This window comes from Apodemus sylvaticus, chromosome X, assembly GCF_947179515.1.
Source record: "Apodemus sylvaticus chromosome X, mApoSyl1.1, whole genome shotgun sequence".
In the NCBI taxonomy this organism is placed as follows: Eukaryota; Metazoa; Chordata; class Mammalia; order Rodentia; family Muridae; genus Apodemus; species Apodemus sylvaticus.
In genome coordinates, this window is record NC_067495.1 from 32,065,473 (window position 1) to 32,091,881 (window position 26,409).

The 26,409-nt window shown below is 42.0% G+C and overlaps 1 protein-coding gene across 1 annotated transcript in view; it reads right to left on the bottom strand.

Annotated features, from left to right (window-relative positions):
• Sh3kbp1 (SH3 domain containing kinase binding protein 1) overlaps nucleotides 1-26,409 on the bottom strand; it is a 232,685-nt gene that overhangs the window by 153,859 nt on the left and 52,417 nt on the right. The window lies entirely within an intron of this gene.

Below are 26,409 nucleotides of genomic sequence, written 5' to 3' on the forward strand. Positions count from 1 at the left end.
AACTGACAGGGAACAGTCATTGCGCTCCTTTTTTCTTGTTTGTCTTCCTCTCTCCCTGAGTAACAGAGGCACTCCAGAAGCTCAAAAGTCAAAGCCAAATCAGAAAGACTCTGTCTCCTACCAGGGACTCATTATATGACCTTCTAACGCAGGTCTCAGGCCCTAGAGACCTGATACCTCTCTCTCCCCAGGACCTTGATGGGGATTTTTTGGGGAGCACGGGGGCCACCAGACCATGACGGAAAGAACAACAGCAATGGGCTTAAGCAAGGCAAAGTAGCCAGCTGCAATGTCAAACCTACGACACTGACCAAGAGAACGTGAAGGCTTTCAGGGCTACCCCTGATAGGAGCCCAACAGCAGCACTGGTGGCATCCCATGGGACCCATCACACAGCTTGCACCTGTGAGAGGCCACCATCAAGAGCCAGGCCACCAAGAACCAGGTGAAAAAAGATTAAGACTTAGGAGGTCGGTTTTCTTAGTGGCCCAAGGCTACTATGCTACCTGAATGGGGATTTGCAATGGCCTGATACCTGATTAGTAACTAGGAACAGACAATCTTCCTGACTGATCCTAAACAGACTCTCTCCTGCTTCCCATCTTGTCTCCTGGACCCCCTTTAGCTCTTGACACCACAGGAAAGTCAGATCCCACACCTGCCTTGTTCCCAGGCTCCCACATCTATCAGCGGTTCCAGAAATGCTTTCTGCCCCCAATCCTACCCCTAACTTCTTCCTGCTGAAGGGGACACTTGCTAGGGCTTCCTGGATGGAGCCCATCTATGCACAGTATCCCTCAGAGGAAAACACCTCAGCTCTAGATCACAACCAGAGAAGGCAAGACAGAGCAAACTACAGGATAAGTCAGTTTCAAACCTTTACAAACATTGCTACAAATAGAACTCTGTCAAAATAAGTCAAGTCTGTCTGTCCCTGGGGTGACATGGGGAAAGAAAAAAAAAAACTTCCTTTTACCACAAACAAGAGAACTAAGACCGGGGTCTAAGTGGGAGGAAGTACTAGACTGCAGACCAGACTGCACCCCCCCACCCCCCCACCCCCGCCCCATGTCTCCCTCTGGGCTTACAAAGTTGTCAGGCAACAGACTACAAAAGATGCAGACATAACAATCAAAGCAGACTTATGGCCTACTTACACTCTCAGACAAGTCTGTGGGGCTCGGGGCTTTGGCTGCCGAAAGCTCCATTCTGTGGAGTAGGAAATGGTGACTTCTGTCGGACTGTCTGCACTCCCGGGCAGGAGTGAGTTCCGTGCACTCTGAGAACTGCAAGCCTCTCTGATTCACTTGGCAGCAGAATTATTCTAAGCATCCTGTCCCATAGTCAACCCGCCTGCCCCTCCCACTACACACTCATGCTGGTGGGGTTTTCGTTTCTTTAAGTCTCTGCACTCTCTTACTTCTGTCACAAATCAAGTGAAAAGTATTTTTCAAAACTAACCCAATCTCTGGCACTGGAGAGTGTGGAACCTTTACCACCAAAGAGGAGGAAGAGCCAACCAATGAGGAAGAAATGATAATTAACATCAGAAAGAAGCAAGCTGGGGAACTGCACTCTGCAGTAAGAGCAAAATGGAGATTATTTGAGACAGCTGAGACACTCCACCCAGACCTCCAGAAGGAGACATGCACGGAAACAAAGGGCATATGGTGTTTGCTTTCTTCAACATCCGTTCTCATCATTAAGAGCTGCAGCAGCGAATCTCAGTGCATGTGGACAGACCTCACCCTGAAATCAATTCTGAACTACAGCTCATAATCAAATAACCTACCTTTCCTTGTAAAGGCCACCCTTGTTTTTTTTTTTTTAAAGTACACATGAAGCAGAATTTAATAAAGTTCTAATAACTGGCAGAATGTCTATTTGGCTTAGTGACGTGTGAGCTATACTTAAAAGAAAGTCAATTTCACAGTGTAACTGTAATACTGACATATTCAAAGTGTACTCAGAGTGTCTTTCCCCCAAAGTGGAGGTTCCAATAACTAGATTCAAGTGCTTTTTTTCTACTATTTGCTACTAGTTATGTGTTACTTAACTAGTTCTATTCTACAGCACAAAGGTTTCCCTAATGTGATTGAAATTATTTTTCTACCGGTGCTAACACTAACACCCTCCTCAATATTACCCACACTAGTGACCTGTCCTGAGATAAAACTCCATGTACTCAAACACCAGACACTCCTAAACGTGTAAGATCTTGACAGATGATTTCCAGAGACATAAAGCTGGATTGACTCAAAAAATGCTAACACAGTATTCTTATTCTCTGACTTATTGAAATCACTGATCACCTGGGATGAGCTGGGATTGAATCTAGCTGTCCGTAGATAACAAGTTTAAATTTGGTTACCACCTTGCCCGTGCTTAACATAGAAAGGGCTCCAGTTAAAAGGAAGTGAGGGCTCAAGAATCCAACGGGGTTGTTCAGTAACCCTCCGTGAAGGGTGCTGGTTGCCCATCCAAGGACATTCAATTCCTCTTCCCACAGAGCACTAGCCATTGGTCACATGTGCCCATCATCCCTTGAGGAGCCCATTCCAAGCTCTGGGAAGACAGCCTAATCAATCCTAAACCAAGCATTGATTCAAAGTTGACAAAAAAGGAACTAAGTTATTTAGTTAGCCTACAGGAACACACACACACACACACACACACACACACAAACATAAGCTATGAATGAAAAACAAAGGGCACAATTACCAATGATGGTCATCAGCTAACCAACCATGTGATGATCAAGGGAACCCAGCTACTTCCAAAAGAGTCATAGAAGAGTGATGGCAAGCCGGGCAGTAGTGGCACATGCCTTTAATCCCAGCACTTGGGAGGTAGAGGCAGGCAGAGTTCTGAGTTCGAGGCCAGCCTGGTCTACAGAGTGAGTTCCAGGACAGCCAGGGCTACACAGAGAAACCCTGTCTCGGAAAAAAAAAAAAACAAACAAACAAAATAAAACAAAACAAAACAAAACAAGAGTGATGGCAAGAACAAGGTTTCTCCTTTTTATTATTATTAAAAGACAATGTGGGGGACATGTGCCATCCATCACACACACACACACACACACACACACACACACACACACACACGTAGATGTCAGAGGACAGCTCTGTGGAAGCAGCTAACTCCTTCCACCTTACATGGATTCCAAGGTTCAAACTCAAGTGATGCCTCATCAACAGTAGATCACTCCACCCTGGGGCTCCACCCTCCTCTAGCATCTCAATTATGCAAGAGAATAGATTTGTGTTTAAGAGAGTCCCAGAGAGGTTTCTGTTGTGTGAAATCTGAAGCATGCTAACAGGGATGGACTGACAAGTAACCAAGAAACCAAAAGTAACCGTTTATAATTTGTCCAAGAGATTCCTTAAAGTAAATATAACAAGTCACCAAAAGCATTCCTCTTAATGTTTTAAAAACAGAAATTACAAAAAGGACTCAATTGCCTAGAGTTGGGCATGGGAAATGGGGAGGAACTATAAGTGGGCACAAGTTATCCTTTGGGGGTGGGGGCTGGAAATGTTTGAAAATCGGATTGTGATGATCATTAGACAACTCCAAATATACTAAAAATCCAATGAATGAGGCACTTTAAATGAGTGCACTCTGCAGTGTGTAAATTAGATCCCACAAAGCTGATTTGAGAAGCTATTGGGGTGCAGCTATTCAAGCAGGACAGGACACAAGTCGCCAGAACTTTTCCTCCATGCCTGTATGAGTATGGCCTGCATCCACTTTCTCCAGTCCTTCCACTGATGCCTCTGAATTCCTTACAAGGGCTGTATACTTCCTTGCATTTCCTGCCCCCATTTTTCCTACTTCCTATCTATTGCAGTTGGCTTTCTAGTGCTGAGATAAATGCTATGACCAAAAAGAAAGGTAGGAAAGAGTTTATTTCATCTTACAGCTTGTAGTCCATCATGAAGTGAAGTCAGGACAGGAACTCAAAGCAGGAACTGAAGCAGAGCCGAGGAAGAAATGTTGCTACTGGCTTCCTTTCCATGGTTCACTCAGCTTGTTTTTATACACAGCCAGGGATGCCACCATCCACAGTGGGCTGGGTCATCCCGCATCAGTCATTAATCAAGAAAACAAGAGGCTGGAGAAAAGGTTCAGTGGTTAAGAACACTGGATGCTTTCCTAGAGACTAAGAGTTTGAGTCCCAGCAACCACTGTATCTTCAGTTCCAGGGGATCCAATACCCTTTTCTTAAAGTTTAATCTTCCCAGGTGACCCTAACTTATGACAAAAAAATAAGCATCTTACCAGCAAGGCCGAATTCAAAACCCTCATGAAATTGTGGTCTTCTTCCTCTAGTCATCTGCTTATAATAAATCCTCCTCCTTAGAGCTCATGTGGTCGCATTCCTTCATGCCTGCTCCAGACTCTTAGGTCTCCTCTGCAGGAGCTCCCTTAGCATACTAGGCTCCCATCGGTGGGAAAAAACAGGATTCCAGCTGTCCCTCCTCCAGGCTTGCCTTCGGAAAACTATAACAGGATTACCATCACAGTGCACAGGCAATAGACACACCTGCACTATACTGCTGTGATCTTTATCTCTACAGGACTACTGTTTGTCTCATGAGTCACTTGTGTCTGACATGAAGTCAGAGGTGTAAGAGCCAGAGCCACGTCTCACACATCGTTCCTGGCTGACTAACCTATGATGGCCAGAGGCTCAGCATGGACACAGCCTGATCATATGGAGCCCAGGATGTCAAAGTTGGAGCCTAAGCAGAAAACCCTCTGATTTAAAGCTCCTTCAGTGCTCAGAGTCTCCACAGGAGAGACATCCCCAGGGACAGCACGCACACACACACACACACACACACTCACACACACACACACATTTGTTCTAAATAACAACCTGCAGAGATCTGGGATTAAGGACATGTGTCCAACAATGGCTAACACTCGGCTTTAGAGATAGACTGCAAATTGAGAGAAACAATAATTCAGGGAAGGCACAAAAAAAAATGGGGAAATGAGTCCCTAAGTCTTCCTGCTTGACCTCAAAAAAAGAGTCACAGAGAAGTTTGGGAAATGATGAAGAGCCACTTGTTCCAGAGCCTCTGTTAGCAGAACTGTGAACGGTCAGACTATGAAAGGAGTACCCCACAAAACCCCACTGTAATATCCATGCTCCATTAGAACTAGGACAGCCCCAAGATTGTCTTTGCAGCTGCCCCTGGCTCCCCAACACATCACTACCATGAAACCCCCGGCCCCAGAGCAGAAGCTGAATGATGGATGTGTTTAACATTTGCAGTGATAACTTGAGCTCCTCCCTCCTGGGCATGACTTCTCCTTTCCATATTTGGGCCTTGGCTTCCCTGGATGAGCTCTGCAGGGCTTCACAGACATTAGCTAATGCTAGGCAGGTCAGCAAGCTAACCATTACACGCTTTTTTCTTCTTCCATGCTTTCTGCTTTAAGCCTGTCTGGACAATCATAAGGAACTCCTCAACTCCTTTCTGAGGGGGTGGCTTGTAAGATTTCACATGTTCTTCTGGTCAAAGAGGAAACTCTTAGGATGCCAGAAAGTGCATCATTAAACATTTCTATCTGACTCTTACGCTGAAGTTTTCCAAGCTGTCATTATGCTCCTCCTCACCACCACCCCCAATAAACAAAGCTGACAGCTTTATTGCCAAATTGCTTAGTGGCTTCCTCTCCTCCCCACCCCTCCCCCAAACCCAAGTATCTGATGGTTTCATTCCCAGAGTCTCCAACTCAATAGCCCTGGAAAACCACTTTTTTAACTCCCCCAGGTGATTCCTGAGAGCCCTGAGACTGGGTTAGAAGGTCATTAATTCTTTTCCAAGTCCAGGCCCCCCATCAAAACCTGAATTTCCCAGGATCCCAGAAAAGCACATTTAGAGGTTAGGCAAATTAGGTTAGACCCTACCTCATCAACAAACTATTATGGGAGTTTGTTGCTTTCCCCTTGACAAGTGGTAGGACAGCATCAAAAGGCACACCGCAATGCCCTCTGGGAACTTTGTAATTATTTTGTGTGTGTGGATGTTTTGCCTGCACATATGTCTGTACACCATACATATGCAGTACCTGCAGAAGCCCAGAGAGGGTGTTGTAAGCCCTAAAAGAGGCATTTCAGACTGTTGTGAGACACTGGTGAGTGCTGGGAGTCAAACCAAGGTCCTCTGGAAGAGTAGCTGGTGCTCCTAACTGAGTCATCCTTCTCTCCAACTTCTCCCCTTTAAACTCCTTTGTGTGTAGAGCTGGGGACGGAACCCAGTGCTCAGCAAGTACTCTACCCCTGAGCTATACACTCCAGGCCCCTGGGATCTTGTCAACAAGATGCAGGGCTCAGTTCTACTCCATCATCCCTTCCCACCCTCCCAGGTTAAGCGTAAGGCAAAGATAGGCTTTTTTTTTTTTAATTAAAGTGATGTGGTTTTTCATTTGTGCAGGCAGCATCAGCACTTGTATTACTGTACATGTCTAAAGCTATTAGTCACATTCAAGAGCTAGACAGTCAAGGAAGAAGAACCTGGAAACTCTTTCAGTATTAAGGAGCTCTATGTGGAACCAAGGAATGCCAGGATAAATAGTTCTTGGAATTAATGAGAACTACTAATTGCACCCATTTATTAAAAAAAAAATCAATATACTTGGAGAACCGTTTTTAAAAACTTATATGCTTATTTCTTTTCTTCAAGTAACATCATAAGGCATTCACAGGAAGTTGTGGTTTCAGTCAAGATGTGGCTGTGTTTAAAAGAGAATTCACAGCACCCTGTTACAGAGCTCAGCCAAAATTCCCAGTAGCTTATTGAAACCTAACAGCTCTGGGTAACAGGTACTTTTACCCTTATGCTATTTAATTGCTTTGGGGTTTGTGTTTTTCACATGGTCCAGGGCCCCCACACCATGCATGCTTTATTGTGGTACAACTGGGGGTGAGAGCACAGACTGGAGGTGAACTGCCCGCAGGCTCAGACCCACATGGAACATTTACAGTCTGTGCACCCCTGCGCGAGTTGCTTCACTTATCTAGTTCATGGAAAGCACTAAAGAAAGCATTGCTGTTCTTCTTCTCCTAGCATGTAAACTCACGAACCATCCAGATATCTCAACTATGCATCCATTAGTGTTCCGTTATTACTGCAGACTAGAGAACATACTACAAAATGTTTTATTTTCTTCAATGAATAATATGTGATTATCAAGTACTAGCAGCTTTTGGTATATAAAATGGTCAATAAACATGCTTATGAAAAACTTTCTTCCTTTCCTTTTCTTTCTTTCTTTGTGGGAATAGGGATGGAACTCAATGCCTCATACATGCTTAGCACATGCTCACTGAGCTGTTATTACCAGGCAACAATGACCCCCTTCATCCAATATAACTAGATCTTTCTCCAACTGTATCCTTAATGTGATTGGTTGGCTGGCTGGTTGGTTGGTTTAGACTGCTTCATTTTGTTTTTGAAACAGGGTTTCTCTGTATAGCCCTGGCTGTCCTGGAACTCACTCTGTAGACCAGGCTGGCCTCAAACTCAGAGATCTGCCTGCCTCTTCCTCCTAAGTGCTGGGATTAAGGGTGAGAGTCACCATTGCCCAGCATGATAGTGAATTCATACCAAGAGCTGAGTTCCAGAATGCTCTGAAAAGCAGTGTCAGTCAATGCTGCCTTCACAGTACAGCATTGATACTATGTAGAAATGTTTATCACAGGAAGATAGCATAGGGATTGTGATGTTGATCATCAACTATTTTTTATTAAGAAAATTGGAGGGGTTGGGGGATTTTTAAAAAATTTTTATTACTTTTATTTTTTAAAGGTCAATCATTACTCCTTCCAACAGTTCCTATCCAGTTTCACCAACTCCAAGTTTTAAGGATGAATGACCAAGTACTACACTGTTAAAAGTGTACTTATTCCAGCAAGTTCTCCAAGTGGTTTTAGTAGTCAATGTTTTGACAAAGGTTAACTAACCATAAGAATTCAAGTAGATCTCTACAGTTGAGTGTTTGGTTATTTTCTTCCTCCAAGCCCCTACTTTTAAGAAAAGCCATCCTTCCAACTGGATGTGTTGGTGTATACCTAGAGTCTTAGCACTTGGGAAGGAGAGGCAAGAGAATCAGGGTTCAGGCTACCTTGAGTATATAACAGGTTGGACATCAACATGAGGCTCTATCTCAAAAAGGGGTGGGGACTGGAAAAATGGCTCAAAGGTTAAAAGTTTACACTACTATGGCAAAAGACCCAATTTCAGGTCCTAGCACCCAAGTTAGGAAATTCACAACCAACTATAACTCCAGCTCTCAGGGATCCACTGCTTTTTTTCTGGATTCCATGGGCATTTCCATTCACATGCACAGACCCACCCACATACATACAGAAAGAATTAAAACGAAAATAAAACCTTTTTAAAAATGCCTATCCTTTTACATAGTTCACTTAAGTCCTGAGAGGTTTGGCTGGCAGACTTCAATTACTGAGGCGGACCCATAACAGATTTTCAATCTCGGTCAAGCCAGGTAACCCCTTAGGCTTCAGTTCCCTGTCTGTAACATAGAAACAGCCACTACCAAAGACAGGAAGATAGATGGTAAGGATCAACAGCTGAAGCAATGCAAACTCTTTACAGTTATGAAAAGAGGCACCACAATTTTAATGGTTAAATAAATGTTTCTACTTACAAGTTCACATTCCCAGGTCCTGAAGTGGTTACAAAGAAGGTATAAAATAAATCTTCCTCCTCCACAAAAAAAAAAAAAAAAATACCCAGGAGCAAAGAGGAGTAATTCCAACATGCATTAAAAGAAAGACATTTAAGTAAGCAGCAGAAAAGCCACCCACTCCTTCCTCCTAAGGTTAGCTGGGACAGTGACACAAATGTGAGGCTGTTCTTGCCACCATGTGCCCCTGACACTTGTACCTTCAAAAGCACTCATGTCATACCTGGAAATCCAACCTTGTTCATGCCTGGGCACTTGTTGTTCTAGCCTTGGGTTGTTCTTAGCAGTGATAGGTCCCTCTTCATCACTTGTGTGATCGAGCATCATGTACCCTGAGAGCTGAGCTCTTCCCCACTGATGGCCAAAGCCGGTTGACTTCAGCCACACATTCCACCAGCCTCTCTGTGCTTTTTCTCTCGTATAGTTCTTCATTGTATGTTTCAACTAATCATCTTTTCACTCATCTGTCGCTACGCCCTTTGCTCTCTGTTTTCCTTTAAGCTACGACTTCAGACCTTGTTATGCCTTACAACTGGCACCCCAAACAGCACTTGGCACCTGAGCAGTCTGTGGAGGACAGGGAGGCGATGCACACGTGTATGGTTCAATAGCTCCAACAGCTAAATTGTTTCTGCATCTGGTCTCTGTGACTGCTTTGATCCTTCAGATTGCCTTGCCACACTTTGAAATTTGGGGTGGACTCTTGGTTATTTTGGATAAAGTAGTAGATGTTGGGCCCTGTTGATCTTTGAGACATGGTTGTGAGATAAAGAGGGCAGCTATCAAATAGTCTAGGTCTCAGAATCTGGCCTGTATGGTGGGTCTGTGAACCTTCCACAAGTGATTTTGCTCCTCTCCCAAGGCTACAGCACCCCAGCCCATCCGGTATAGGAAATGCCCACCCCTCCCCCCAGTAACCATCTACCTCCACTTAAAGCTCTTCTCCCTGCAGAGTAAAACTTTTTTTAGGTGAAGTGGGTGGTGGAGGAAAGGGTGGGGGCTGGGAGAGTTCCCTTCAGGCAGCTGCAGTGGCATTTCACCAGAGGCCTCACACCTCCTGTCCTTCCTCTTCAGAAATTAGCATCTTTTTTCTCCTAAAGGAGAGTGGATTTCTCCATAGTTCCCAAACCAGCACTTGGGGAGCTTTCTGGGGTTTTTCACTGGTCCTCCTATGACTCCAGGTGAGGCTCTTCAGGAAAGTCTGAGAAGGAGTAGAAAGAACCCCTCCCCCAGCGGCTTCCCCTAGGGGAGGCAGCCAGCCCACACTCAGCCCCCAGCAATGTGTTATATTTTCTGGCTTACTCTTCCTAACTTCTTCTAGGGCATCTGGAGGCTTCTGCCCCTGTAGCAAATGTTCAGGTCCTGTCTCATGCCTCAGAAAGCACTTACTGATATCCAGATTTTAAAACAGCCATTTGCTCTGTGAACTTGGTTCTCTTGTTAATTACCAGTCTTATTCTTATTGAGTGAGTGTGGAGGGGGCGTGTTTCCAGCTCTCTACATCTCTGTCTTGAAACTGAAAGTCTATTTATTTTTCAAAGAATTAAAAATGTGTCAACAATGTAGTAACAATTTGATAAATCTAGGTAGCAAATAGCTAGATATAGGCTATATTGTACTCTTACATAGTTCAACAGCTCAGAAACATTTCATACTATGAAATTATCGTGCAAGCCAGGCAGTGGTGGTGCACACCTGTAATTCCAGCACTTGGGAAGCAGAGGCAGGTGGATTTCTGAGTTTGAGGCCAGGGCTACTCAGAGAAATCCTGTCTCAAAAAAGCCAAAAAAAAAAAAAAGAAAGAAAGAAAGAAAGAAAAGAAATTATGGTGATGGTAACCAATGTACATATAATACTTAGGTCCCATTCAATAATTTACAAAGATCATCTAAACAATCAAAAATAACGTGCACATTTCAAAATTTCATTTTTATTCAATGCACATGCATGTGTGTATGTGCTTGCATGTGTGTGTATATGTGTGTGTATTGTGTATACAAAAACAGGTGTCATGGCACTAATGTGGAGGCTAGAGGGAAACTTTAGGGAGCTAGTTCTCTACTTCCACAATGTGAGTCCTGGGAATAGAACTCAGGTCAGACGGCTTGTAATGGGTACTTTTACCACAACCTACACTTTTGGCAACCTTTGTCCTTATTCTGAAAAGCAGAGACTAACTACACTATCAAATTTTAGTGTCAAAGAAATGAAAGTTGAAATAGACAAATGTGTCAAAGAGAATAAATTTTAAAATGCAAATTGCTGAGAAATCAACAATATGAAAATATCACATGCTAATTTGCTCTTTTTGAACCAATATCTAAGCATCATTGTCAACCTTCATAAAGTTGAAGGTTTAACATGACCCTGGGCCAGCCAGCAAGTATGGGAGCCACATGCAAAACATTCATCTATGGCACCTAGTGACTGAATGTGGGGCCAAGGAGCTGCAGGCCTGGAAGCATGTCCAAACCTCTGAAATTTCATCTTGACATCAACAAGAGTAGGGTCGTTCTGCCCCTGCCCGGGATCTGCATGTCCTGGTGTGCATAACCCTGTGTCCCCAGCTTTTGCCCACTGGATGAGGTCATATAGCCCATAGCCAGGTTAAATTTCCAGCATGCCCAGCAGCAACTGGAATCAGTCCTCAAGCAACTGAGGCATCCCCAGTGCCCTGGCCAATGACATACATTCACCCCAGTAGCCCCTACTCACCTCCCAAAGGTTTAAATAGCTTTCATTCTCCCCAATAAACTGAACCAGTTCTCTGAAGCTATTCTCAGGTGTGTGTTCTCTGCCCATGTACTCACCGCTGACCAACATCCTGCCTGCACCCACCCATGTCCAGCTAAGCTTCTCTCCCTCCAGTCTAGCCTGATGCACAGCCCTATACAGTAGACCTTTGCATCACCTTGGCCCTCTTAACTATATTTCTCATTTACTGTACTCAGCAACAACATGAAAATGAAAGTGGCACCAGCTTGGTAAAAATGTACCTCAAGGAAAGAAGTTCCCCTTTTACTTAAATAATTCACTAGCTCAGGCAAGAGCAAAAAAATTATATGCTGTTAAAAAGTAAAGTATTTAATAACTCTTAATAACTCCAAACCTGCAAGTTAGTTTTGAGGATCATGTATTAAATTTAATTAAGATTTAGCATGCTCATTCTGCAACCACATGCATGCTCATTCTAGCCACTCTGGGAAACAAAAGGGTGGCAGGAATCACCTACCAATCCCTAGCATCAGGACAAACAAGGAAGAGGCTACAGATCACAAGAAACTCAGTGACAGCACAACCCAGGAATGGTCAGCAGTAAATTCATTAAAAGGAGAATGGCTTCTAGTTGTGTTTATAATAACCATTTGTATATTCTAACTAAAAAGGAAAGAAAAGAATATAGTTTTGGGTAAACTGAATAGCTATTTGCCTTTCAATTAAATGAATGAAGGCAGGCCTAAGTTTTCTGTAATGAGATAATCTGTAATCATCTACCAATGGTGGCTTTAATTATCCTCTGTGGCCCTGGGAGATGCACTCCACGTGGACATGCAATCAGGGCAGCCATTTAGATAGGAACATCACACACTTCACTGTGGCTGGTCAACTGTGATATGTTGATACAATGGCTGTTTACAAATCAGCTACAGCTCTGCATTGCAGTTGCGACCAGACCAGCCTGAAATTGATTTCCTATCCAGCTTAAGGGCTGGGGACTGTGTTCAGCTTTGAGCTGGCAGCACCCTAAACTTGATTGTCATTTTAAAATATCTGTTAATGAAACCCATTCAAATTCAAGTTTTAAAATAAAAGGATGAGTTAAATTGAATTTAAAAAAAAAATTAGAGGCTAAAAAAAGAGTGAGGTACACAGGCTTTACCGACCACCAACAGCAGAACTCACACCTTAATTGCCTGGATTATATGAAGGAACAATATGTGCTGTAATGTGACATTTTGAACTAAGTAACAGTGCAATGTTTGGAAGAAATATGAATGCATATAGAAAATGATTCTCAACATTCGAAACCACATGAAGCTGATGTCCTCCACATTCAAATTTTTCTGAGTTCATAGTACCTGCCTCAAAAGCCTGATGTAATCACCCATTTAACATGGAGGAGTGCAGACTTCATATGGCAACTGTATTTGTTAGCCGGCAAGCTGGCAATTACTGTATTTTCAAGATCAGGACAAAGGAGTTGGAGTCGTAGCACAGATGTTTAGTATTTACCTACTGAGTACCAGGCTCACAGTCCCATCCCTAACAGTGCCAATAAATTTTTTAGCAACAACCAAAAATATTGCTGAGAAAAAAGAAGGAAAAAAAAAAACTGTGGCAATACAGATGACTTGGCAGCTAAGGGAAACGGTTAAAGCTTGAATTGTGAGCATGAGCCAGGCCATTCGACAGCAATTACAGAGTAGCGGCTAGCAACCTGACTCCTTTCCCAGTGTGCCCATCGGCGTTCCAATACAACACAGCATGAAGGTAAGGTTAGCAGCTATCACTTGATAATGTTTATGGTTTTAAACAACTGCAGTGAGTCTTTTGCTCACCATCTGTGCATGTTGATTTTTGGATGTCGTCTCTTTATTATGAACTGTATCTGGTCAGTCAGAAACTAAACCCTCATGACATTGCAGACAATGAAATATCATGTAAATGTGCACAGCCTAGCTCAGAATACGCTCACACTTCATCGGTTCCCGTTCTAGTTTAGTATAACCGTGACCATAATGTACATTTAGTAATTATTAAAACATTCTTGCTGAAATTTATTTTCTACCATAGTATATTTTTAAAAGCCCATCTTTGGGTTCCAAGAGGCTGCCAGCATACTGATAACAGCGACTGCGCTCAGACATCTCAGCCTTTCACCATGGGTTATTTACAGCCAGCAAAGTACTTCCTCAAGAGCTGCAGCACAGCCACCTGTGTACAGCTGCTTTGCAGCACAGCCACAACTGGAAGCAGCCCAGCAGCACCACAGTGTTTACTGGGAACCAGGGAGTTAGGGAGAAGCTCAGTGTGAAGGGGACATGGTGACAAAAAGAAAAAAAAAAAATCCCCATGCACCAAGCACGAGGTTCACACAGTTGCCTGACCCCCGGATCTCCATCTGGGACCACCTGGCTCCTGAAGCCCAGGGCAGGATGTGGTTTGGCTTGAACAACTTCTCAGCTTACAAACTGAGCCCATTTGCTTTCTGTACGCAGACTCCCAGAAGCATATCATATCCTCCCCCCTCGCCTCTCTCTCTCTCTCTTTTTCTACCCCTGTCTTTGGGAGAAAAACTTGGTACTGATGAAAAGCATGACCAAGGGGGTGCTATGCCTTTGACAAACAAAACAGGCAGTTCAGAACAAAAGGAACATCCCCACGCACCAATCTTATCTTCCTCGACAGCCCAAAGAGGATGATGAACGTTACTCCTAGGCTTGTGGGGAGATTGGGACATCTGTTATTTCAGTTCCCCTTGTGACTTAAGAAACTATAGTGAAATCCAAAGTCTACTTTGTTAGCTCTGCAGCCATCTACACCACAGACAGATCCTACAAGAGAGCTTACATTTACACGGTGAGCCTTGGCTTCTTCTTTGCTTTTTAGCCGTGGCCCTAACTGATCACTGATATGGACAGAAGTAATTAGGGCTGCACAATTTTTGCCACTTATTTTTTTCAGTTTTATTGATATATGACCAACAAATGAAAACTATATAGAATTACAATATGAAGATTTGATGTATGTGTAGGTTATGAAATGCTTGTTGGCATTAAGCTAATTAACATATGTACCACTCCCATATGGTGGAATGAGAGATAACTCTTGCAGATTATCCTTTAGCTTCCATAAGGAGCCCTACAACATGTGCACATACAAATAATATATATGGATATATTGATTTTTTTAAAGAATACTTGACTAAATGTAGTAGCACATACATTAAATGCCAGCACTTGGAGGGTAGAGACAGGAGAATCTCTGTGAGTTCAAGGCCAGCCAGCTCTACATAATGAGTTCTAGGACAGGCATGGAGAGACCAAGTCTCAAAAAAATACTCTAACAAGCAACTACAAACAAATGAAAATTTAGAAAATAGCAGTAAAAATGGAAGTATAAAATTGAAAAACAGTCAAATTTAAAAGCCTAGTGGATAAGTTCAGTAATCAATTAGGTATGACACAGGAAAGAATAAAGATAAAAATGTATCAATAAAATGTATTCAGTCTGAATAACAGAGAGAAAGTAGCTTCAGACATTCATAGGACAAGAGTATAAAGTCTAATGTTTGTGTCCTTATATTCCCAAATAATAAAAGTGTGGAAAGACAAATTCAAATAATGTATGAAAACTCACTAGATTTTGCAAAAGACAAACTTCCGGAATCAAGAACTGTACAGAAGAGATACATAAAAAACATTGCTAAATTAATTGAAAAATGAAATAGAAACATTTTATGATAGAATTGAAGATAAAATGGTTTTACTTCCTTTTTTCAATAAAAGAACATACTTTTCAAAAATAAAAAATAAAAAATAAATAAAACTCCAGGTTCTCCCCTAGAAACAAACAAATAAACAAACAAACAAAAGATTGACAGATTAAAATACCTGGTTTTGACTAAAAAAAAAAACAGATTCTTTCACAATTAAACTTACACAAATTAATAACAAAGGAGAAACAAGTAAGACATTCCCCATAAGGAAAGACTGGAGACAGTGGATTTGTCATATAAAACCAGAGACTTCAGAGGCCTGGGGAAATGTATCAGTAGGCAAATATGCAAGCAGGAGGTTCTGAGTTTGGATTCCCAGTACACAAGTCTCAGCTCTTTTCACCCCATTCCCTACCATAAACTCCTCCTGCTCAAGGCCTTCCCTTCCCCCAGCTTCTGATCTCCTGCTATTTTAGCCATGTTCTTTCTTGGTTTTCTTGGTCCACATAAAGACAAAGAGATTGGCAGCACACATCTCTAGCCCTAGGACAGGCTGGTGAAGGGAAACTGCAGGTAGCTCTAGGGAGCTTACTAGCCAGTGAGTTTAGCTGAAACAGCTGGCTAGCTTCCATAACGCTGCACATAGGAACTCACAGCAGTTGTGATAACATGCACAATACCCAGCAATGGAGAGAGGAATTAGGCATGAAATCCCACCCCTAGCTGAGGAGTTATTAGTAATCACTGGCTGCTAGGAGAGGGAGTCTGTATCAAATGAGGGCATGACCACTCCAAGGGATAATTGAGAAGTATGGTGGTTTGAATAGGAATGGCCCCACAGACTCTTGGGTTTGAATGCTTGGCCCATAGGGAATGGCACCATTAGGAGGTGTGGCCCTGTTGGAGTAGGAGTGGCCTTGTTGGAGGAAGCGTGTTGGTGTAGAGGCAGGCTTTCAGGTCCCATATATGAGCCCAAGCTCTGCCCAGTGTAAAATATGGTCTCCTCCTTGCTACCTGCAGATCAAGATATAGAACTTTCAGGTTCTTCTCCAGCACCATGTTGCCCAGACTCTGCCATGCTTCCCATCATAACAATAATGGACTGAACCTCTGAACTTGTAAGCCAGTCACAATTAAATGTTTTCCTTTATAAAAGTTGCCTTGGACATGGTGTCTCTTCATAGCAATGGAAATCCTAAGACAAGATTTTGTTGTTGTATGAGGGAGAATAAAGCCAGAGGCATCTGGGATGAGTCCAGAGCAGGAAGAGAAAGTAGTAGACTGAACAAGACCATCAAGAATGGACCGTGCCTTGATAAGGTGGGGAGCAAGAGAGGAAGAAGAGAGGGAGAGGAGAGAAGAAGAGGGGGGAGGGAGAGAGGAGAAAGAGAGAGAAAAGGGGGAGAGGAGAAGGAGAGAAGGGAAGTCCCAAGAGGACCAAGAAAATCAAGAGAGATTCCTCCAAGAAGATCTAACAATCCCACATGTGTATAGATCAAAACAAAACTCTAGGAACAGTAGAAGGGGAGAGGAATCAAAAAGAGCATAATGCAGAATATACTAAAAATATAATCAATGCACATTTTATGTATATAATCTATATATGATATACGAATTTTAAAATTTGAAATGGAGCTTCAAAATACAGAAGATTCCTAATTTGTAGTGGCTTGCCTTACAATTTTTATTCTTTACGCAATTTTGAAAATAATAGCAATTCCATTGAAACTGTATGTCAGATCATGGAGTTCGATATTTTTTCTGAGTGACATGTAGCAGAATACTCTGTCACAAGATTGAACAGTGGCAGTGAGCCACAGCTCCCAGTCAGACACATGATCATGAGGGTTAAGCGATTGATCTCTTCAGTATACTTGGCTACTGATGTTTTGTAAGTCAAGTATAATGACTATATTTTTCACCTATGATCATTTCAATTTATGTGGTGATTATTAGGAAATAAGTCAAGGAGCAAAATCAAACAGTGTGAAATGAAAGACAGACAATCTGTAACTGCAGCTGGGAACCTTAGTACTTTCTCAGCACTTGCCAGAACTATTGTGTGGGAAAGCAGTGTAGATCTAGAACTAAACAACATGATCAACTAAAAGGTTCTGGTTGGATGTTACAGAGTACTCCACCATTACACAGCACAGTTCACATTCCATTTAAGTATTTATAGACCTTATCTTGGATGATGATGATCACCATCATCTAACCTCAACCTGTTTAAAGGACTTGAAATCATACAGAGTATATTCTCTGGTCATAATATAATCAACCTTAAAGTCAACAGCCAGGAGATACCAGAAAGTCTCAAAACACTTAGAAATCAAATGACACATTTCTAGATAATTTGTGTCCAGGAATCAGAATACTGTTTCTCTTACAGAGCAACTGAAAATGCTGTTTGGTTTATACTAATCAGTTGATATACATTTACTAATGCAAATAGTAAGGCACTCTGAGATGCTGGTAAAGCTCTTGGTATTTGTCAGTTGGATACTCTCAGATGCAGATGCTATAGCGGAGTTAGGAGTACTGGCAATCTATTTAGAGGCCTTTCATCTTCAAAATTAAAAGGGGAGGGTGATAGGGTAGTATAGGAGCTGAGATGTTCAACAGTCCCAGACATCCTAATTCTGAGTCCCTGAGCAAAGATGGCCTTGTAGAAAAAGAGAGCGATTAGTCAATGTGTATAAAATAAATTCTAGAGACCTGATATAAGGCATGGTGACTCTAACAACAATGTATTGTATAGTATTTGAAATCTGAGGACTGAAAACTGCCACAGGTTTTCCCCATATCACTCAATGACAAGAGTCAGTCTCCACTTACAAGGCCAGTAGCAGGAAATAAGAACTTTACCTCAGACCAATTGCTATCTGTACTTTAAACCATACATTTTCAAACAACATCCATTTATTCTCTAGAAGCTTTGAAGGTCAAAAATGCTCACAGTGTCAACTCTCAGCTGTGCACAGCATTTCAAGCTGCCAAACAGGAGGAACTTTTATCGGGAGACTCAAGGAATGCATTTCCAAGTTCTCCTGGGGTTTTGGCAGAATCTAATTTTTGTGTCTGAGGGTCTGAAGCCTTAACATCTTCTGTGACTATTAGCCAATGCCTATTTTCTGCTAGTACAGGTTGGTGTACTGTTCCTCCTTCAAAGTAGAAAGTCCTTCTCAAGCATTTAGTGTGACTTCCCCTTCTATCATTTATACACAGAGAGCTCTGAACTCTTAAAAGGCTCACATAATAAATTAGGCCCAGCTATATAACCTTCCATTGCAGATTGGCCACCACATTCAGCAAAACACAATCACAAGTGATCACTTGACATATTCACGGGATGTCAGGATTTGGGTAGAGTCTTGGGGATCATTTCTAGACATCTGCTTATTTTACTACTCCTGAGTAAGGAGCCGAAGAAAATTAAGGACTTGATCCAGAGATTCTGCTGTTTGACTATATTCATTCTAGTGAACTTGAAAGGAATGGTTATTTACATATTCATATGTTCTTTATGTTGTGTAGACTTTTCTTTTTTACAATATCCAACATGATTACTTATAAAGCTACTTTGTAATACATATAATATATAGAGAGAAACATAGCACGTTCAAATATAAGTCACCAATTATCAATGTTCTTGAGGAAAGATATAGATATAAATGATGGTGCTGCACTATCAGTGCTACAGAATAAAATGAATGATCAAGTTTATGAGATAGCAGAATCATCTGAGCTGTTTTGTTTTGAGACGGGACACAACAAGCTGGCCTTGAACTTCAACTCGCCATGTAGTAGAGGATGATCCTAAACTCCTAATCCTTTTGCTTCTACCTCCCAAGTGCTAGGATTACAAATGTGAACCACTATGCCTGGCTTTAAAACAAAACTTAAACAAAATATTCTAAGTCTATTATGCTGACTCCTCCCTCTACCCCCAAGTGTCTGACAAGGCAACACACATGGAGCACCACCAAGTAAGACAGTAGCACTGGTTAGAGTCCTCAGTTGGAGCCCCGACCCCACACGCACAAGCTTTAATATCCAGTAATGGTCATGGCAACATCCTACTAGACAGTTTAGATTGTCATCTGCTAGAGAGCTAGGGGTTAAAACACGTGGTCTAAAAGTCCTTTTCTAAGCTAGGATTTGAGACTCTTGTCATTAAGGAAAAAAAGATTCTATTATATATAATCAAGTCAATCCAGAGGACTACAATTCACTAAGGTCACAGCTTTCTCTGAGTCACAAGGTGCAACAGTCTTTCTTGCACTGTAACTGTTAGAAAGCTTGAGCTTTCAAATGATATGGGCCCCTCCATATCACACAAGCTGTTAATTACTCCGGGTCCTTCCTACTTAGATGCCATTGTGAGAAATGTCACTCCAACAGTTCCAGTTGTTAGACTGAGTTTTTCTGAAAATGAAGCGTTTAATGATGAAAATGTAATTTGAGCTGGAATTGCTTGCTACAGGGGACCCCAAGGATAGAAAACAACAGTCACACTCCCACTTAAAGAGCATATCCTAAGCACTGAAAAATGACAAGTTTGCATACTAATTAATAAAAATGAAATATTTTCCCTAATTGCCTTTACTTTGGAACATGTAAGAAAAAGAGAGCAAGCCCTCGAGTAGATAAAAGCTGCCTTGATACTGCTATTGCTTCTTTGTTTTGAGTCAGAGTCTTATTAAGTGGCCCTGGATAGCCTGCAACTCACTATGTAGACGGGACTGTCCTAAAACTTAGAGATTCACCAGCCTCTGCTTCTTGAGTGCTGGGATTAAAAGCATTCACTTCTATGCCCAGTCAAGGCTGCTTTTTTTTAAAGGTTTCATATCTGATTTTATTCCTTTTGGTAAGCCATCTGGAGGAAGCATAATGCAGCAGGTGGTAATGGCATAGAGAGGAATGCCATCAGACATCCAGATAACGCTATTAGATTGGAGGCTCAGGTTAGAGAGCCAGCTGTCTGAGTTCTAGAGTTGTATCTGCTCCCTCCTAGCTCCAGAAGCTATGGATAAGTCCCTTAATATGGACACGCTGTGTTGCCTTTTCTGAGCATTTTTTTCTAAGTCAAAACAGTAACTATGTCACAGAATGGTACAATTTCATGAAATCATAAAATAATGCACACAAAGGGCTTAACTTCCTTCCTCCTGGCAAACAGCAAGTGTTCAATACAGTCTGACTATTGCACTGAGGTGTCACGTGTAATGCTAGGCCAGCAGGCCTTGAGTAGAATGTAGCCATTATAGCATTATAATTCCATGAGGTAGCCCAGCAATCAGGGCCCAAAACCAGTTTATCTAGCATGTTAAATAAGTGCCCTGTGAATAAACTCAGAAACTTCTCAAGTGACATTTCAATCAGAAACACCTTTGTCAATCATCTTTGCAGGACAATGTTCTCCAAGGCCACGGCACAGGCACTGCACATTTTTTTCTATGAACAGAAGTTTTATTTGTGATAATATGGCACTCTGTTCAAAGTGCCTTCATCATGCTCTCTAGCAGACACCCGACAAATGTCGACTCTGTGAGTACTTGTACCCAGGCACTTCACTGTGAATGTGAGCAAAAAGAGACTGAGCCCAATGGTCCAGTGTTTGCCTGGCATATGTGAGACTGGATTCCATCCTCAGAACTGAAGAAAAAAGAGAGTCTCTACCCATAATGAAAGGCACCTGCAAAATCCCCCGCTACTTTTTAAAAAGCGACAGGGATCTTGAAAATAATCATTTCTATATGGCCTTTGTGTGGGAAGTGTAAAGAAAAGCAAAAATTTTTGAAAGGAAATCCAAGAATGGTGCTGAGTGTGAAAGAGCAATGTGGAAATGTCTGCTTCATGCCACGTGATGAAGGAGATTTCTGCTCCTTTCCTAAACCAAGAACAGCAGCAAAACTCTGAGCTTTGTCTCAAAGTGACACACGTATGTAGAATATTGGCGTTCTGCCTCGTTTAGGGACTGCATTGGCCAATCTTTACACAAATACAAAAAAGAAATCTCCGAATATGCCAAAAAACAGAGCTCAAACACCCAGCAAGGGAGAAGTAAGGAGCTGGGAAATTGAGCTGAGAACTGTTACACTTCGCAGGCACAGAATGCAAACTGTAAGTAAGCACACTTCAGCTTTCAACAATGGCACAGGCAGCATACAAAGCTATTTCCATGGACAGGGCCAGGCCAAGAAAACAGCTCACTTCCTCACTGTGTCAGATGCATTTTAAGATCAACAACCATATTCTTTTAACCCCTGCCACAGCTTCCTGCTTTCTGCCTGTAAATTACAAAATGTCTCATCCTGCTTTGCTTTACCATGCATCACTTAGGAGCCCAGGTCAAGAGATGCCAAAAATGGTCAAAGCACCATGTTGTGTCCATCTCAGAATAAGGGTTTTAAAGGATGATATTGGTAAGTAAATCCAAAGAAAGAGCCCACATGTGCCTGTACAGATGCCCTCTGTTTTATGTGGCAGTTTGAGGTCTTAGAAAAGACGTAGATTTCTTTATTAAATGACTATGATGATTCACTAAGGGGTTTTCTGTCCTAATATTGTAAACCATACTATGATCTTCCATGGCCAATTCATGAGAACAATACCCAAACCTGGAAATTAGGCCAAAACAAAATAAAGCAAAAACAAGAAAGCCCATGGCCATGATCATGGGACCTTCTAGTGTTATGTTAGTGCATTTTCTTAAGGGAGACTTCAGGAGGGACATCTGGTTCCTTGGAAATATAAATTGGACTAAAGCTTTATTAGGACATTTTACAGCCCTACAAAAGTCAGAGAATAACTCATAGAAAACACAGTATGGCATTCAGCTTTTTTTTCCTCTTCTGCTAGAAAAGATAGCTCAAAAGGTTAGGGTTTTATTGTCCTCTAAGACATGAGCCAGTTTTGAATCTCATTTTACAGTCTTATTTGAATATTCCACTGACTTTTTTAATCAGTTCCTCATATCCTCAGTAAATCAAGTTTTGTTATTCCACTGGTTTCCTCATTAAATGAGTCCAACAGAGCTTAGATACATGCTCTCTGTGCGCATGTTTTTAATAATATAAGGATTAGTCTTTGATAGTTCCTGGCCCCCAATCAAATCAGCTCCAAGAGACTGAGCTCTGTGCTTCAGATTTCCTTACCAGTCAGACTCACCAGGATTCAGGGTGATTCGTTCACTGGGCTTAACTAGCAGACAAGAGGCTCAAAGTACATGCATAACACCTACCACCACTCTTTACAGATGTCCCAGCTTCTTTAGACAGAAAAAAAAAAAGCCTACTGGCTGAAATCAAGGGTGACATTCCATTCCTACATCTTATATATAATATATATATATATATAAATATATGAAATAAATACTTATGCTTATAGAACATGTACAAGAATGTCACAAAAAAATCTCCAAATGAAACAACCCAAATAGTCATCAACCAAAAAGAGAGATTGACAACTTATGATATATTCATTACCATGTAATCATATATATGTATGTTACCATGTATCATATGGCAATAATTAAGTATTGATACATCCAACAATTTTGTGACACAAAAGAAAACATATACACTAGCACATGTTCTTACAGCCCTACTTACATGACAATTCAAGTATGAGAACACTAATCTATCACAATAGTCTGACTACCTGGGGAGAGGGGGGGAATGTCTAGGAAAATGCAAGAAAAGTTTGTGGAGTGGGAGACAGCAGAAACAGTATTGATTTAGGTAGTGATTGTAGAGGTACATTCTTCTGTGAAAACAAAAATCATAGTGGATGCTAATGACATTCATTTTAGTCTATGTAAATTTTATCTTTAAAATGAATTAATGTTTTTAAAGACACGAGATAAAGAAAAACATACTATGGGCAGTGGTGGCGAATGCCTTTAATCCCAGCACTTGGGAGGCAGAGGCAGGTGGATTTCTGAGTTCAAGGCCAGCCTGGTCTACAGAATGAGTTCCAGGACAGTCAGGGCTATACAGAGAAACCCTGTCTCGAAAAACAAACAAACCAAAAAAAAAAAAAAGAAGAAGAAGAAAGAAAGAAAGAAAGAAAGAAAGAAAGAAAGAAAGAAAGAAAGAAAGAAAGAAAGAAAGAAAAAGAAAAACATCCTAAAACATATATCACTATATGGTAATTAATAGAGATTCAGCACTGATCAACATGCAGAGTATAACAGGACTAGAGTGCTCAGCCCTGAATGGCTATTATCACATTCTGTGGTGTTCTGAATAAAAATGGACCCCATAGGCCCATAGGAAATGGAACCATTAGGAGGTGTGGCCTTGTTGGAGTAGGTGTGGCTTTATTGGAGGAAGCGGGGTTAGGCTTTGAGGTCTCAGACCTTCAAGCTTGGCTAGTATGTCACAATCACTTCCTGCTATCTGCAGATCCAGATGTAGAACTCTCAGTCACCTCTCCAGCAGCATGTCTGCCTGCATACCACTATGTTTCCTGCCATGATGAAATGGACTAAAATAGTCAGCCCCAATTAAATGTTTTCCTTTATAAGAATTGCCACAGTCATGGTGTTTCTTCACAGCAACAGAAACACTAAGACGCATTCCCTCCCCACAAGGCCTAGGGATCATCACTGAAGACAGGGCAGAAGGACTATAAGAGCCAGTGACAGTAGACTCCTACAGCAAAACAGCATTTTCAGGATATGACAACACCATTTTACACATGAACTCACAGTAGCCATGACTGCATGTACAAAATCAAGGAAGTCTGAATTCTAGCATGGATGGAGGCCAGCTCATGAAGTCCCAGTCCTATTTAAGTAGCTATTACCAAGTGATGGTTCTTGGAAGAGGGAGAGTAGGTCTTCTTCAGGGATTCAGCCCCTGAGATCCATGTAAGCAGTAGTAAATGGACTCCGTGATATTTTTTTTAAAGACAGACTATATGAAGCTGGGAGGGGGAAGTAGTAAGGAAAGACAGGGAAGAAACTGGCAGGGAGGAAATGGGAGGGTGTATTTGATCCCAACATGATATCCTATATGAAAATTTTTTGGGGGGAGGGGGTTTCGAGACAGGGTTTCTCTGTGTAGCCCTGGCTGTCCTGGAACTCACTCTGTAGACCAGGCTGGCCTCGAACTCAGAAATCCGCCTGCCTCTGCCTCCCAAGTGCTGAGATTACAGGCGTGCACCGCCACCACCACCACCTGGCCTATGAAATTTTTAAACAATAAGAAAGAGAGATTTTAAGAAAAGAAGTAGGGAAACAGGGAGGATGGAAAAGAGAAGAAGGATCTGAAAAGATTCTTCTGACCTATTTAATGTAAAGGAATAAACCCAACTAAAGAAAAGTGGGAAAAACAAACAAACAAACAAACAAACACTGAGAGCTAGCAAAGGATCCTCCTGTTCTTAACAATGACATGGGTGAGTACAGAGCACACACAAACTGAGAAAATACTTAAGGCAGCTCTCTGATGGTGATAACATCAACAGAGGCACGCAAATTAATGATGGGACTCCACAAGATTACTTAATTTGATCCAAGACAAATTAATTCTTAAGCTAAATAAAATATTCAAAACTGACAGATGTATGCCAATATGATTGTTATTGCTTAAAAACACATTTTCTTTTAAAAATTCACTGTGGGAGTTTGAATTGTTGTTAAACTCCTTTGCATCCACCTACTGAGTTTTCAATAATAAGCCTAAGGGTGAAGACTTGAAAATAGATTCAGCCATCTGAAAGAATCAAAGTTTCCATAGATGGTGACAGCCGTGAGCAGCATGGCCCCTAGACATTTCTACTTCATCTACCAGAGGTGGGCCAAGTGCTTCCCTAGAAGGTGACTTCCTCTCACTGAACAAGGACTCAAGTCCAGGTTAGGGAACAACTGATTAGGAAAGACAAAGAGAGCAGCCCATTCCTTTATGTGGTAACAGGATGAAAGGCACACTTCATAAATGGCTGACACTATGCTCAATGGTTGCCAGGTCAGTGCCATTTAATCCCCAGAGCAGCCCATGAGAGAGTTGGGCTTACAAAAGAAAATAGCTTGTTCAGATCAACCTGGAGCCAGATTAATAAAGAGAGTTTTCAATCAGATAAAGTAAAGTCCTAAAGACAAAGCTAAAGACAAAGCTCCCAGGAAATGCAGAGGGAAGAGGACTGAATGGGAGCAGCCAGTTCTCTGGTTAAGGAATAGAGGCAGCCCAGGGCCACCCCACAGGTAGGAGCCTAAGGAGTAGCCCCAGATCTCTATGTTCTCCCTCTTTTCTGTCTAATCTTTGAGTACCCCTGGAGCCAAAGCCCATCACATGCAGGGGTCTGCAGCTGAGGGTTCCCAAGTCTAAGCCAAGACAATGAAGGAACACCTAGCCAAAAGGACCATATCACCCATACATCACAGGGAAAGCACCTTCTGTTCAGCAGTACTGCAAAGGGAGAAAGATCACTGACAAGACTGGATAATTTCTGCCCTGGTTCCCATCTGCCTTCCACAACCCCTTGTAGCATATGAAGAGTGAGCCCAAAACCAATTCTAGAGGTTCACTCAATGCCTTCCAATTCAGTTCTATGAATCTGTGGTTGGAAGACAGAGGGTACTAAGCTAACAAAGGACCCTAAACACTTTTAGAACAGAGCTTGCCCTCTAAACGGAAGTTCACAGCATAGTCTCTTCTTCCCATGCGCCCCCTCTTTTCCCATGCCCCACATCTTTCTCATACTCCTCCCCCCTTTCCCAAGGCTCACTCTCCTTCCCAGGGTTTTCAGCTCTCTCTGCCACATCCTCTGCCCTCATTATTTCCTCCTTCATTTTTACCCCAAGCATTGCCCCCTCCTTTGGGAAACCTCTCCTTTCATATTCAAGTTTGGCCTAACTTCAAGAATGGTCCTTTTCCAAAGTGGTAAGATTGGTTTGGAAAGGCACAAGAATTACCTCTCGGTTAGATAGCAACAGAGTCTCCATCAGTGCTAGCCCAGAAGTTGTGCTTTCCTACCCCAAGAATGGGAGGAAGCGCCTGATTCCAGCATAGTCTCAACATTCCTACCACAGAAAGCCAAAGTAAGGTTTATCAGCATATTCCAGCTGAACTCTGCTTCACTCCCCAGCTTTCTGTACACCAAAAGCAAAGAAAAGGAGAGGTTGGCATGGCCATCTAGGAGCAAGATCCTGAAGAAAAAACTGAATTCAACTCCAATTCAGTTTAGATTCCCACAAGGTAAAGGCCCAGGCACTGGAAACTTGTAGCTCTTCA